The 10,000-nt window shown below is 39.9% G+C and overlaps 1 pseudogene; it reads left to right on the top strand.

The window, feature by feature from the left end:
- Nucleotides 1–8,224: 8,224 nt before the first annotated feature.
- Nucleotides 8,225–9,826, top strand: LOC140934382 (uncharacterized; annotated as a pseudogene).
- The last annotated feature ends 174 nt before the right edge of the window (nt 9,827–10,000 follow it).

The raw sequence follows: 10,000 nt of genomic DNA, 5'->3' as shown, positions 1-10,000 counted from the left end.
TCGGTGAAAACATCAACACAACATTGTTCATCATTATTTCCATTGCTTGGGTTAGGGTAGCTAACCATTTGGCCTTTAGGGTTAGAAGAGCTGGTACATGACCTCTCTCCCCGGAATGAAGAAAAACAATATGGCCGACAAATACATCCTTTTAATTTTTAAGTTCTCCTTTATTAACAAACGTTGAACATTTATTTTGGTAAACAAACAGTTAAGTTGGAAAAGGATTTTACAACAGTCTCAAGAGAAGGTCTCCTTTTCGATTTTAATTTGCAATATCGGTCAATTAACGCAACTTTTAAACTTCTGGCTCAGTTTTCGTTTCTTTCTGCTTTGAAAATGGAATAATAATTGGAATAGTACATTGTAAAGATTTGTAGAAAAAAAACAACAAAAACTTGCTAATTTATGGCGAAAAATGTACTTTAAAAACGAACTAAAATATTCAAAACGCTCTGATCACGTGACTGATGATGTCATGTCCCTCTTTTGGTCATGAGAAAAATTATCAAGTAGAACATAACAGGGGTCTTTTTTGCATGAGCATGCGCGACCGCTGAACAAGCGATGTGCATGGAGGCTTACTACAGGGTTTGCCTTCATCAAAATGGCGCGTCTCAAAGCAATCATAGCGATTAATTTGCTCATTGGTCTTAGCGAATGTGCTCGTGATTTAACAAAATGCGTAGTTTGCAAAAAAACACTCTAACATAGTCTTAACAAAAGCGAAGTAGACCGGTTTTAACATACACGAGCTACTATCAAATTTCATCTCCCCACTTGACCTGGACAACGGCGCGCGTATATGTAGTGCCTGGAGGATTGCGCTGACCTCATCAAAGTCTAAACAAAGTGCAGAAACGTTTGTTGATGCAAGTAAACACTTTCAATTTTCTTTTTTTTGAAATTGGAAAGGAAGAGAAATATTAAAAAAAAAAACATAGCAAATTTCAGCGAGTGGGTTCGAAGTGCGCGAAAGCCGATGTTCAGTTCAGCAGTGAATTAATATATGTTCTACAATTTTCCCAACACTTGAAAGCTACAAAATTGAAAGCACACGAGACGTAGATTAGTCACCTGGTGAGATGTTGGTGGTAGTCACTCGGTATGTCTCGAACAATAAAAAAATGAATGTCAATGAGACACAGTCAAAACTGCATTCAATAGGACCGAAATTAAAGTCCCATCTCGAGACCGATTTTGATGAAACAAACGGTTAGGTTTCCCAAGAAGTACAGTAAACATGTGATGCCGACCAAAAGTTAAAAATCCTTAGAACATTTAAGTTCTGGCTAAAAGCAAATTCCTGTAAAAGATGCGTTACAAGGTTAGTCCACGCAAAAACAAGGAGTTCTATAATTTTCCCATAAACAAACTTTGTATCGCTAAAATACTTAAGGCAAAAACTTTCTATTTCAACTGAAAACGGCGTGGTAGTCGCCCGCTGATCATTATTAATCCTCTCCCGAAATATGGCTAAATCAGCTATTAACAAATTATTGACACAAGTCCTCTACGGCATCGAGAAACTGATTTACATCCGATTTATAGACAAACACCAAATAAAGAACATTTTGCTCAATAGCTACGCATCAGCAATGCATTCTATGCCAAACTTTGCGGTTCTTAAAGGGGAATCAAGACACGAGTCGAGCGCCAAACAACAACAAGCAGCCATGTTCGTGTCAAACATCCTTGAGAAACTTGCTCTTTCACCTCGTTCAGTGCATCAGTCTCCACTTTAAATCAACAGATCTTTACTTATTTTGTACAACGAAGGTTTTTCCTAAGTTCCTGCTACCATTTCAATCTCAAGCAAGCTTTCAAAGTGAACAATTTGGTTCCTATGACTATGCAGCACGGTCGCTGTCACTGGTCGCGTGCTCTTTGACAAGTCAGCGGTCGCGCATGCTCATGCAAAAAAGACCCCTGTTGTAGAACATTACTTTCCTGCAAATTTTCTCTGCCGTGTGATGAGACGTCAATTATTTACAGCCTTCGGCCTAGTCTCCCGACTTTTTCGCTCATGTTCTTTACCCCACTCAAATTTTAAATGCCGGACGTAAACTGATTATTTTTAAATGCCCCACACAACCAAAACTTCAAAGATGCTATTTGTTTTTAACCCAATAATGAAATCTTGTCACAGCAACAAAAAAACAAATTCGGAAATAGCCACGTGACTGATGGCGTCATCACCCTGTATGTGACATGGGAAGATATTTTATGGCAAGTATTATCTTGTTGTGGTCTGACATTCTTCTACGTATAAAATTGACAAAGTTATAAAGCTCTTTAAAAAAATTGCCTCAAAAGGATTCTGGGATAATTTTTATGATAACTATAATTTACTTTTATAATAATGATTATTATTACTATTACAAGTAATACCGGTAAAAGTAAATTATAATTATTTTAAACTATATGAGAATTCGAGTTTAAACCTTAAAATAATTTGATCAAAAAGGGTTAGCGTTTTCGTCTGTTCTCGGTGCCGCATACAACAGTTCGAGGTTGCATGGATGAAAATTGATCGCTCTTTTTGATATACAAGTCATGTCCAGTGACATACAAATCATGTCAAAGAGAAAGTAAAATCACCTATTACAGCTGATGCTTAAGTCACAGCACAGGCCGATAAATAAAATGGATTCATAAAGAGAGATACGAATTGCTCTTACTGAAAAGAAATAAACAACTTAAGAGCAACTGTCTGTAAAAATCGAGCAAAATCGAAATTTCGCGGCCACAGTCAAAAAATCGTTTTCGCTCATATCTTGTCCATAGTAAGGTATTAGCAAGTAACTAAACGTGGTGTAGTTTGTTTTTGAAAAGACCGCTTCGATTGGGAGAAAATCGACAAAATCAGTTTTCGAGGTCGGTGACTTGAAAACCATCAAAAATTGAGGCAAAATGAGGCGTTGTCAAAACTTCGCTCGCCAGCCAAAAGGAAGCAAGCGGGGTAAAATATTCACTAATAAATCAACTTGTAAAGGGTTTTACTGCTAGATTGGTGGTGATTTCTTATCTTAGCGATAATCTGGAAGATAAACAATTTTATTTTAGTTTGGATACTTTTTCAACTGATCGAAGTTTAGATTTAGGCTGTAACTTGCGTTTTAAATTATAGGCATGTGCTACACCTTGGTTTTACCTGAAACTCAAGCTATAAGCTATTTAAACATTGTGCTAAAACATATGTAAGAGCTGGCTTGGGTAATTTAATTTGAGCTTCAAAAGAACTTTCTGAAGTTGAATAAATTTCGCCTGAAATATGAGACTGCAATGATCGCGGGATCGTCGCTTTGTTATTGCTCAACAAGTCACGAAAGCTTTACGCCTCCACTAGAAAGTTAACTCACAATTCCACTTACATTTAAGAAATCTGTACTGAACATTTTTTTACCTCGATGCTTTTCCCGTTCTGGTTAACTGGCATCTTGTTTTCTGCTGATTGTCAGTCCCCAAGTCGAGAATCGTGTTGCTTGAAAGTAACCCCAGACAGAACTATTATATTCACAGTATTGCAGTCCGGCTTTCTTTTCAGTCGATCGAAATTTCACATCCATTGCCATTGAAATATTTTAGGTCTCACAAAAACTGCAATTTTGATAGCGAACTTTCGGGCTGCCGATATACCTTTGGTCTTAAAACGTGATCAGAGGAGTTGTGTGACAGCGGCACCTGAAGGATAAACACAGGCTTCCCAAACTAATTAACGAGGAGATAAACAGATAAGGGATCCAGTGGTTATAACGTTGCGTCACATCGAAAAATAATTCAATCTAGGTGATAGGATTAATATACTGTTAAGGAACAAAAGATACAAAATTGTATATAAATTTATTAAATGTTTGTAATTTTTTTTTTTTTTCATTACAACTGAAATGTTTCGAAAAGTCATCCGCTAGCTGTTTACTGTACTTAATTTAATTTTACGACGCCATCAGTTTTTGACACCTGTTTAAATATAAAAGTTAAGAGAATTTAAAACCAGTTAGTTGCAATCCGTCGAAAAACTATCATGGAAAGTGGTTGTTCGTTTGTATCGATTGTGGGAGGCCACTGTGGTCATGATAGGAGAGACAGAAACAAAGCAACGGGATGCATTCCTCTACTTGGTTGTCAGCGAGATATTAACGGGCATAGAGAAATGTTTGCGTTTCATGGCATAGTTGATGAAATTGATCTTATTCTGGCGAGGGCATCCATCTTTTCCTCTCCACGAAATATTGACCAAATGACCATATGTCCAGCTCATCGGGCATCGCTGGGTATTGGATGGACACGCCGAGTTCCGGACAAATGCAGAATACCATCAATATTATCAGGTCATAGTAGGTTCACAAACAGTGCTGCAACAGAGTGGGATATTTCTTCCTGTTGGGTCAGGTTTGTATCCCTTTTGTAACTCTAAAAAATAAAAGAACTAACGCTAATGTACTTCTTCAAAAAAAAGTTACTTAAAAATCATCTTTACAAAGGAAAATAATTTAGCTGAAATTAATCAAATTAATTTCGTTTTATCTGCAGAATTCATTTTCGCTGATTTTTTTTAAAAAAGGCGTTAATACACCTGTTCGGTTTTAAACTTCGGGCAATGTCAGAAAAATAATGTTCAAGAGATCGTTTTTTTTTTTTTTTTTTTACTTGAATGTGCAATCCTAATTAAAATAGTGTGCTTACTGATATTTGTAATCTCTTAGGGGTATGCCCTAACTGCAGAAAAATGTTGGCTGGGAACTGGAAACCTGACACAGAAAAAACTGCAGAAGTTGCGTTTGACGATTGCGAAGTAACATTTCAAATGGCGGAGATGTCTTTGGTAGGATAATCTTTCTTGACCTACAAATTAATGTCACACAGACGGAACAATGTAGATACGTGAGAGACGTCGAAAGTTGTGTTGAAGTCAGGAAAAAAAGGAAGCGAGGATTGTTAAGTATCTCTCTTCCCTTCCACCCGTTTATGCATTTGGCACACAGGCTAACTGGTAACTGTCTCCAAGTCACTTTTTCCTAGGAAAGGGGTTGAGCAGCCTCGTTCCCAATCCCTCTCAAAGATGGAACATGATGGGAAGAAGGTTCTTTTTTGCATTTACAGAATACGTGGAAACTATTGTCAATTCCGCAAGCAAATTGTAGCACTTTCAACCTCTTCCTCATCCTGCCAGCAGAGCTTTTCTCTCGCTTGCTCGATTTTGGAGTACTCAAGAAAGACTCTGCAAGAATCGAGTAAGATCTTTTGTTGAGCATGCGCGGAATGTTTCCAGGATTTAGTTTCGAATCCAGGCCTAAAAGCTGTGCGCTTGCTACAGCGGGCTTAGTTATGACGATCGGTTTATCAAAAAACAGGTGCTCTCACTCGAAAAAAAAAAGTTTTACAAGAGAAAACAAGATTGACTAGTTCAGAAGTTTGGGCTTTGGTGACTTCAAAGGTTTGACGGGATTTAGGCAGACCTTCCTTGTCTCCTTCTCGATCAAGAAGGCAAAAGGAGGCTCTGTTCGCGGGGTGCCCCTACCTCCCCCGCTCCTTTTATAATTTCAACACAAGCTAATCTGTATTATAGTCAAAACAACTCTAACTCTCAAAGACTTATCACTTTATGATACCTCCAATTTTACATACCAAGTACGTATATAAAGTATATGATATGCAGAGCGAATTGTATCTTCCATTAATATGAAAAGAGGATTGAATTAATTCATTCTGCTTTTTTGTTTGATTGATCACTTGATTCATATTATTATCTGTACTTAATCTACAAGACTAACATGTCTTTTTATAACGTGGGTCAACAGTCTAATCAATCAATCCATCAATTCGTCCGCAGGATCAAACAAGTGACACAGTAGGTCAAGTGGCAGAAAGCACACCATCGTCCTTCCCCTACCTTGAACTACAGACCCCAGCAACAAGTATCTACTCGCCGAACGAGGCAAATGAACATGTCGAACGGGAGTGTAAACCACTTGAAATGCTAAACACCTTTCTAGAAACCCGAGACATAAGTCCGGTGAGATTTCCTTTGACGACGCAATGGGAGGAGGCTAGTGAACGAACGAGGCGTCGTCATTTACGCAAAGCAAATCAAGCAGTTGATGCTGTACTAGAAGAAGTAGCACCAAATCAGAGTGGACAGCTTTGGAAATCACTTGTTGCATCCAAATCTTCCGATGAAAACCCTAGTGGTAACCAGCGCGAGCCTGTAGATGAAGTGCTTATGGAGGCGTTGGCTGAGTGCTACAGGAATGCGAGTAACTGGCAAACCAGGAGACAAATATTGTCTATAATGGTAGACAAGGTTTCATTCAAGACACTTAAGAAATGGATTCCCAATCTGACGAGGTATCAATTCAGTGAAGCAAGGAAGCATATCCTGGTCGAGGGTAGAGGTGTAGCACTATCACTTCAGTCATCCAAGACACGAATGGCGGTATCCCAAACTCAACTTGATCATTTTTTGGACTTTATAACGAGCACCCATGTCATCCAGGATCTTCCCTTCGGGCAGAAATCAATAAAACTGTCAACAAAGGAAGTCATTACAGTGCCTAATGTTATTCGTATGATGGTGCCAGAGTCCATTGTCAAGCAGTACTTGGCTTATTCAAGCGAAAGTGGCTTTACAACACTGAGCCGAAGTACACTCTTGAGAATTCTCAATGTCTGTTCTGCCTCTGTGAGAAAGTCTCTACAGGGTCTAGATTATATAAGTTGTGCTGGCAGTCAAGCCTTCGACGATCTCCATGACGTAGTAAATAGATTGGGCGATTCATTTATGGGAATGACTTGGGCAAGGAAACAAAAGGAGCAACTTAAGTCCGCAAAGCGTTATCTAAAGGGCGACTTTAAGGTAAACTTCAAAATAACTTTAGTCTGTGAATATAAGAAAAATCGCAATAACACTAGACTTCACAATTAACAAGCTGAAGCTAGCGATTGTGCCAGTCAAAGATACCAAAAATGTCTTTGAGTCACTTACCCAAGATTCTCTGGGGAACGAGCAGGAGAGGATTTTGGTGATGATTCAAGCAGCAATGTTTTTATGTGCTTAATTGGTGCTAGTTGAAAAAGCTCGCGCGTGCAGACTTTCACTTTAGCTTAATGCGATTTGTCGTTCCTACGCAGTTTCAATTTAGGAGAAATGTAAAAATAGCCTAGTGAAATAAAACTGTGCGCAGAACCAGTTGAGGTGATCGTTTGGTTAAAAAAAGTCGAGTTGCATTTTTGCTTAATGCTAATACTTCAATTGCGCAGAACCGGTTAAGGTGATTCCCTAGTATTAAAAAAAAAGAACTGAACATAACATGCATGGATTTTCCATAAAACTTAGATCACTGTTGTAATAAGGTAAGAATACGTCTTAAAAAGTGGAAGTTACCGTGCTCATTTTAACTGCAACATGCTGACGAATATGAATATATAGGCAAATGAACTGTGCGCATAACAAAAGTCAACAAGTAAGCAGGCTTCTTTTCAATAAAGCTTGCGATAGTGCACAGAATTTTACTTTGTTCAACCTACGGCTAACGAAAAATGTCGTTGGAAAGACCGGTAAGGGGCACTTTGCTCGTTTTTGAGGTAGAGCTGCAAAGGGCTCATCACCTGAATTCCTTCCGTCTTTAAGCGAGGACTGGGGCGAGCTTCAAAATGGCAAGAACGTGGAAGGTGGATGAAAACCTTGGAAAAAACTTTAATGGATTTCTTTTCTCTTTGATCGAATTCATTTTATTGCCACTGTAAGCTCTCTTTCACAGCGGGTGTCTTGTTATGCCAAGTGAAAGATGTCCAGTGCAAAACCAGCGAGTCACCTTAACCGTAACATTTGATCTAGGGTAAGTAATTTATTTTATTAATGTCTTTACAGGTGCATGTTTCTAAGCAATCCAACATTCCAGATCATTGCAGAGCTTATGCACTAAGCGACCCTAGGGACAAGGATTATCAGATCATTTGCCCACACGATCATCTAGAAACCTGTGATCGCTGTTACCTAGTTTCTTCAGTTCTTGCTGAAATACATGACGCAATCGAAAAGATGTCTGATAACAACGTCTCTAGTGACGTGGTAGAAGAGGTGAACTTCATTCAAGGGCAAGCTAAGCAAAACATCTGGGCTTGGAAAGCTCACCTGCTCCGCTGTGTGAATCAGGATGAAGCCCGAATAGAGGTGATTGATGCTCTCGATGAAAATTCCGTACTCCTGGTTCAGGACTGGGCCATGAAGTTCTTGCCAAGAAAGTTTAGAGAAAGCCAAAGTGATTGGTTTGCAAAGCGGGGTATGCCTTGGCACATTACTGTAGCTACTCGACGAGCGGAAAACCACGAATTGGAGATGATGACATTTGTGCATGTTTACCAAACCTGCAACCAAGACAGCTGTGTGGTGCTTTCCATTATGAAGGATGTTATTGGAAAGCTAAAGTCACAGCTGCCTCATCTGAAAACTGTCTTCTACAGACAGGACAATGCCGGCTGTTACCACTGCGGGGCTACGATAGTGGGGGCCAGCTTTACAGGCTGTGCTAGTGGAGTGACTGTGAAACGCTTGGACTTTTCAGACGCACAGGGTGGTAAAGGCCCATGTGATAGAAAGGCGGCTTCAATTAAGTCACACATGAAAATCCACCTTAATCAAGGGTCTAACATCGAGACTGCCAAGGAAATGGTAGACGCTATCCAGTCATCGGGAGGTGTTCCTGGAGTTGACGTTTCTTTATGCATCTCAGCGCAAGACCCAGCACCGTCCTTGAATGTAAAGATTGCAGGAGTGAGTTTGATTTCCAATATTGTATACAACAACGGAAGCCTGACCGTCTGGAGAGCGTATGGAATAGGGCCTGGTAAGTGCATACGTCTCGAGGACCTCGGTATTCCACAGTTGGTGCAGATTCCAGATCTCGTGAAATGTGATGAGGATACAGCCACAACAATGCCGAATGCACACTTTATCAAAGTTAAATCCAGGCGTCAACCTTGCTCAGATAATTCCCAGCAATGCTCAGATACCGAAGAAGAGACTGTGACTGAGACCTCACCCGCTGTTCATACATTTTCCTGTCCCGAGGTAGGATGCATGAAAGTTTATCAAAGATTTTCTTCTTTACAGCACCATCTGGACCTCGGAAAACACGAACGTGCTTTGGAGCATGAAACACTCCTTGACAGAGCAGCGCTTGGTTACGCAGAGAGGCTACGAGGTCAGTCTGGTAGTGTACCACAGATTGAGCAAGTGAGAAGGCAGCTAAACCTCTCGAATCAGCCTTTTTTACCTATGGGTTGGGCCCTTTAGTCTAGTCACGTAAAGCGGACACGATTCACAGAGAAGCAGAGAGACTACTTATCCAGTAAATTTCGTATTGGCGAGTCAACCGGCCAGAAAGCAGATGCAGCCTCGGTATCCAAGTCAATGATGACTGCTATAGACAGTAATGGAAACCGCCTTTTTAGCAGTTCTGAATTTCTGACGAGTCAGCAAGTTTCAAGTTTCTTTTCAAGACTGTCCTCAAAGCGCAAACTTGAAGATGACGAAATGACGGAAAGCGACTTTGAAGAAAACCAGAACGTTGAAAATGAGAAAGCCTTTGACGAGTTGAGAAGTGAAGTTCTTCAAGAGGTTGCCCTTACTCATCCAATATGCTATGACAGGTATAACATCTGCGAACTAATTGCAAATTCAAAGCTATCAATCTTTGCAATTCAAATGCTTAAGGATATCTGTGAACACTTTGATATACCAACAACGGACATCAAAGTAAAGAGAAAAGCCCCTTACATTGACAAGCTGATCGCCTTTGGAAAAAACTGCACTTGTCAGAAATAATTAAGATCGGTTTTGGTTAAAAAGGCATTGTAACAGCATTTGCGGGGGAAACCCGGAAGGCTTGCATGTGAAGAAAGAAGCACGAACTTGACCTGGCATAGTGGCCATACATTCAGCGAGCAATGACCCAGTTGTGAGCAGTGAAAACCCGATTCACTCAAAGTGTTTTTGTTG

This window comes from Porites lutea, chromosome 4 (assembly GCF_958299795.1).
Source record: "Porites lutea chromosome 4, jaPorLute2.1, whole genome shotgun sequence".
In the NCBI taxonomy this organism is placed as follows: domain Eukaryota; kingdom Metazoa; phylum Cnidaria; class Anthozoa; order Scleractinia; family Poritidae; genus Porites; species Porites lutea.
The sequence above is the reverse complement of the archived record's forward strand: the minus strand, read 5'-3'. Positions and strand labels throughout refer to the sequence as shown.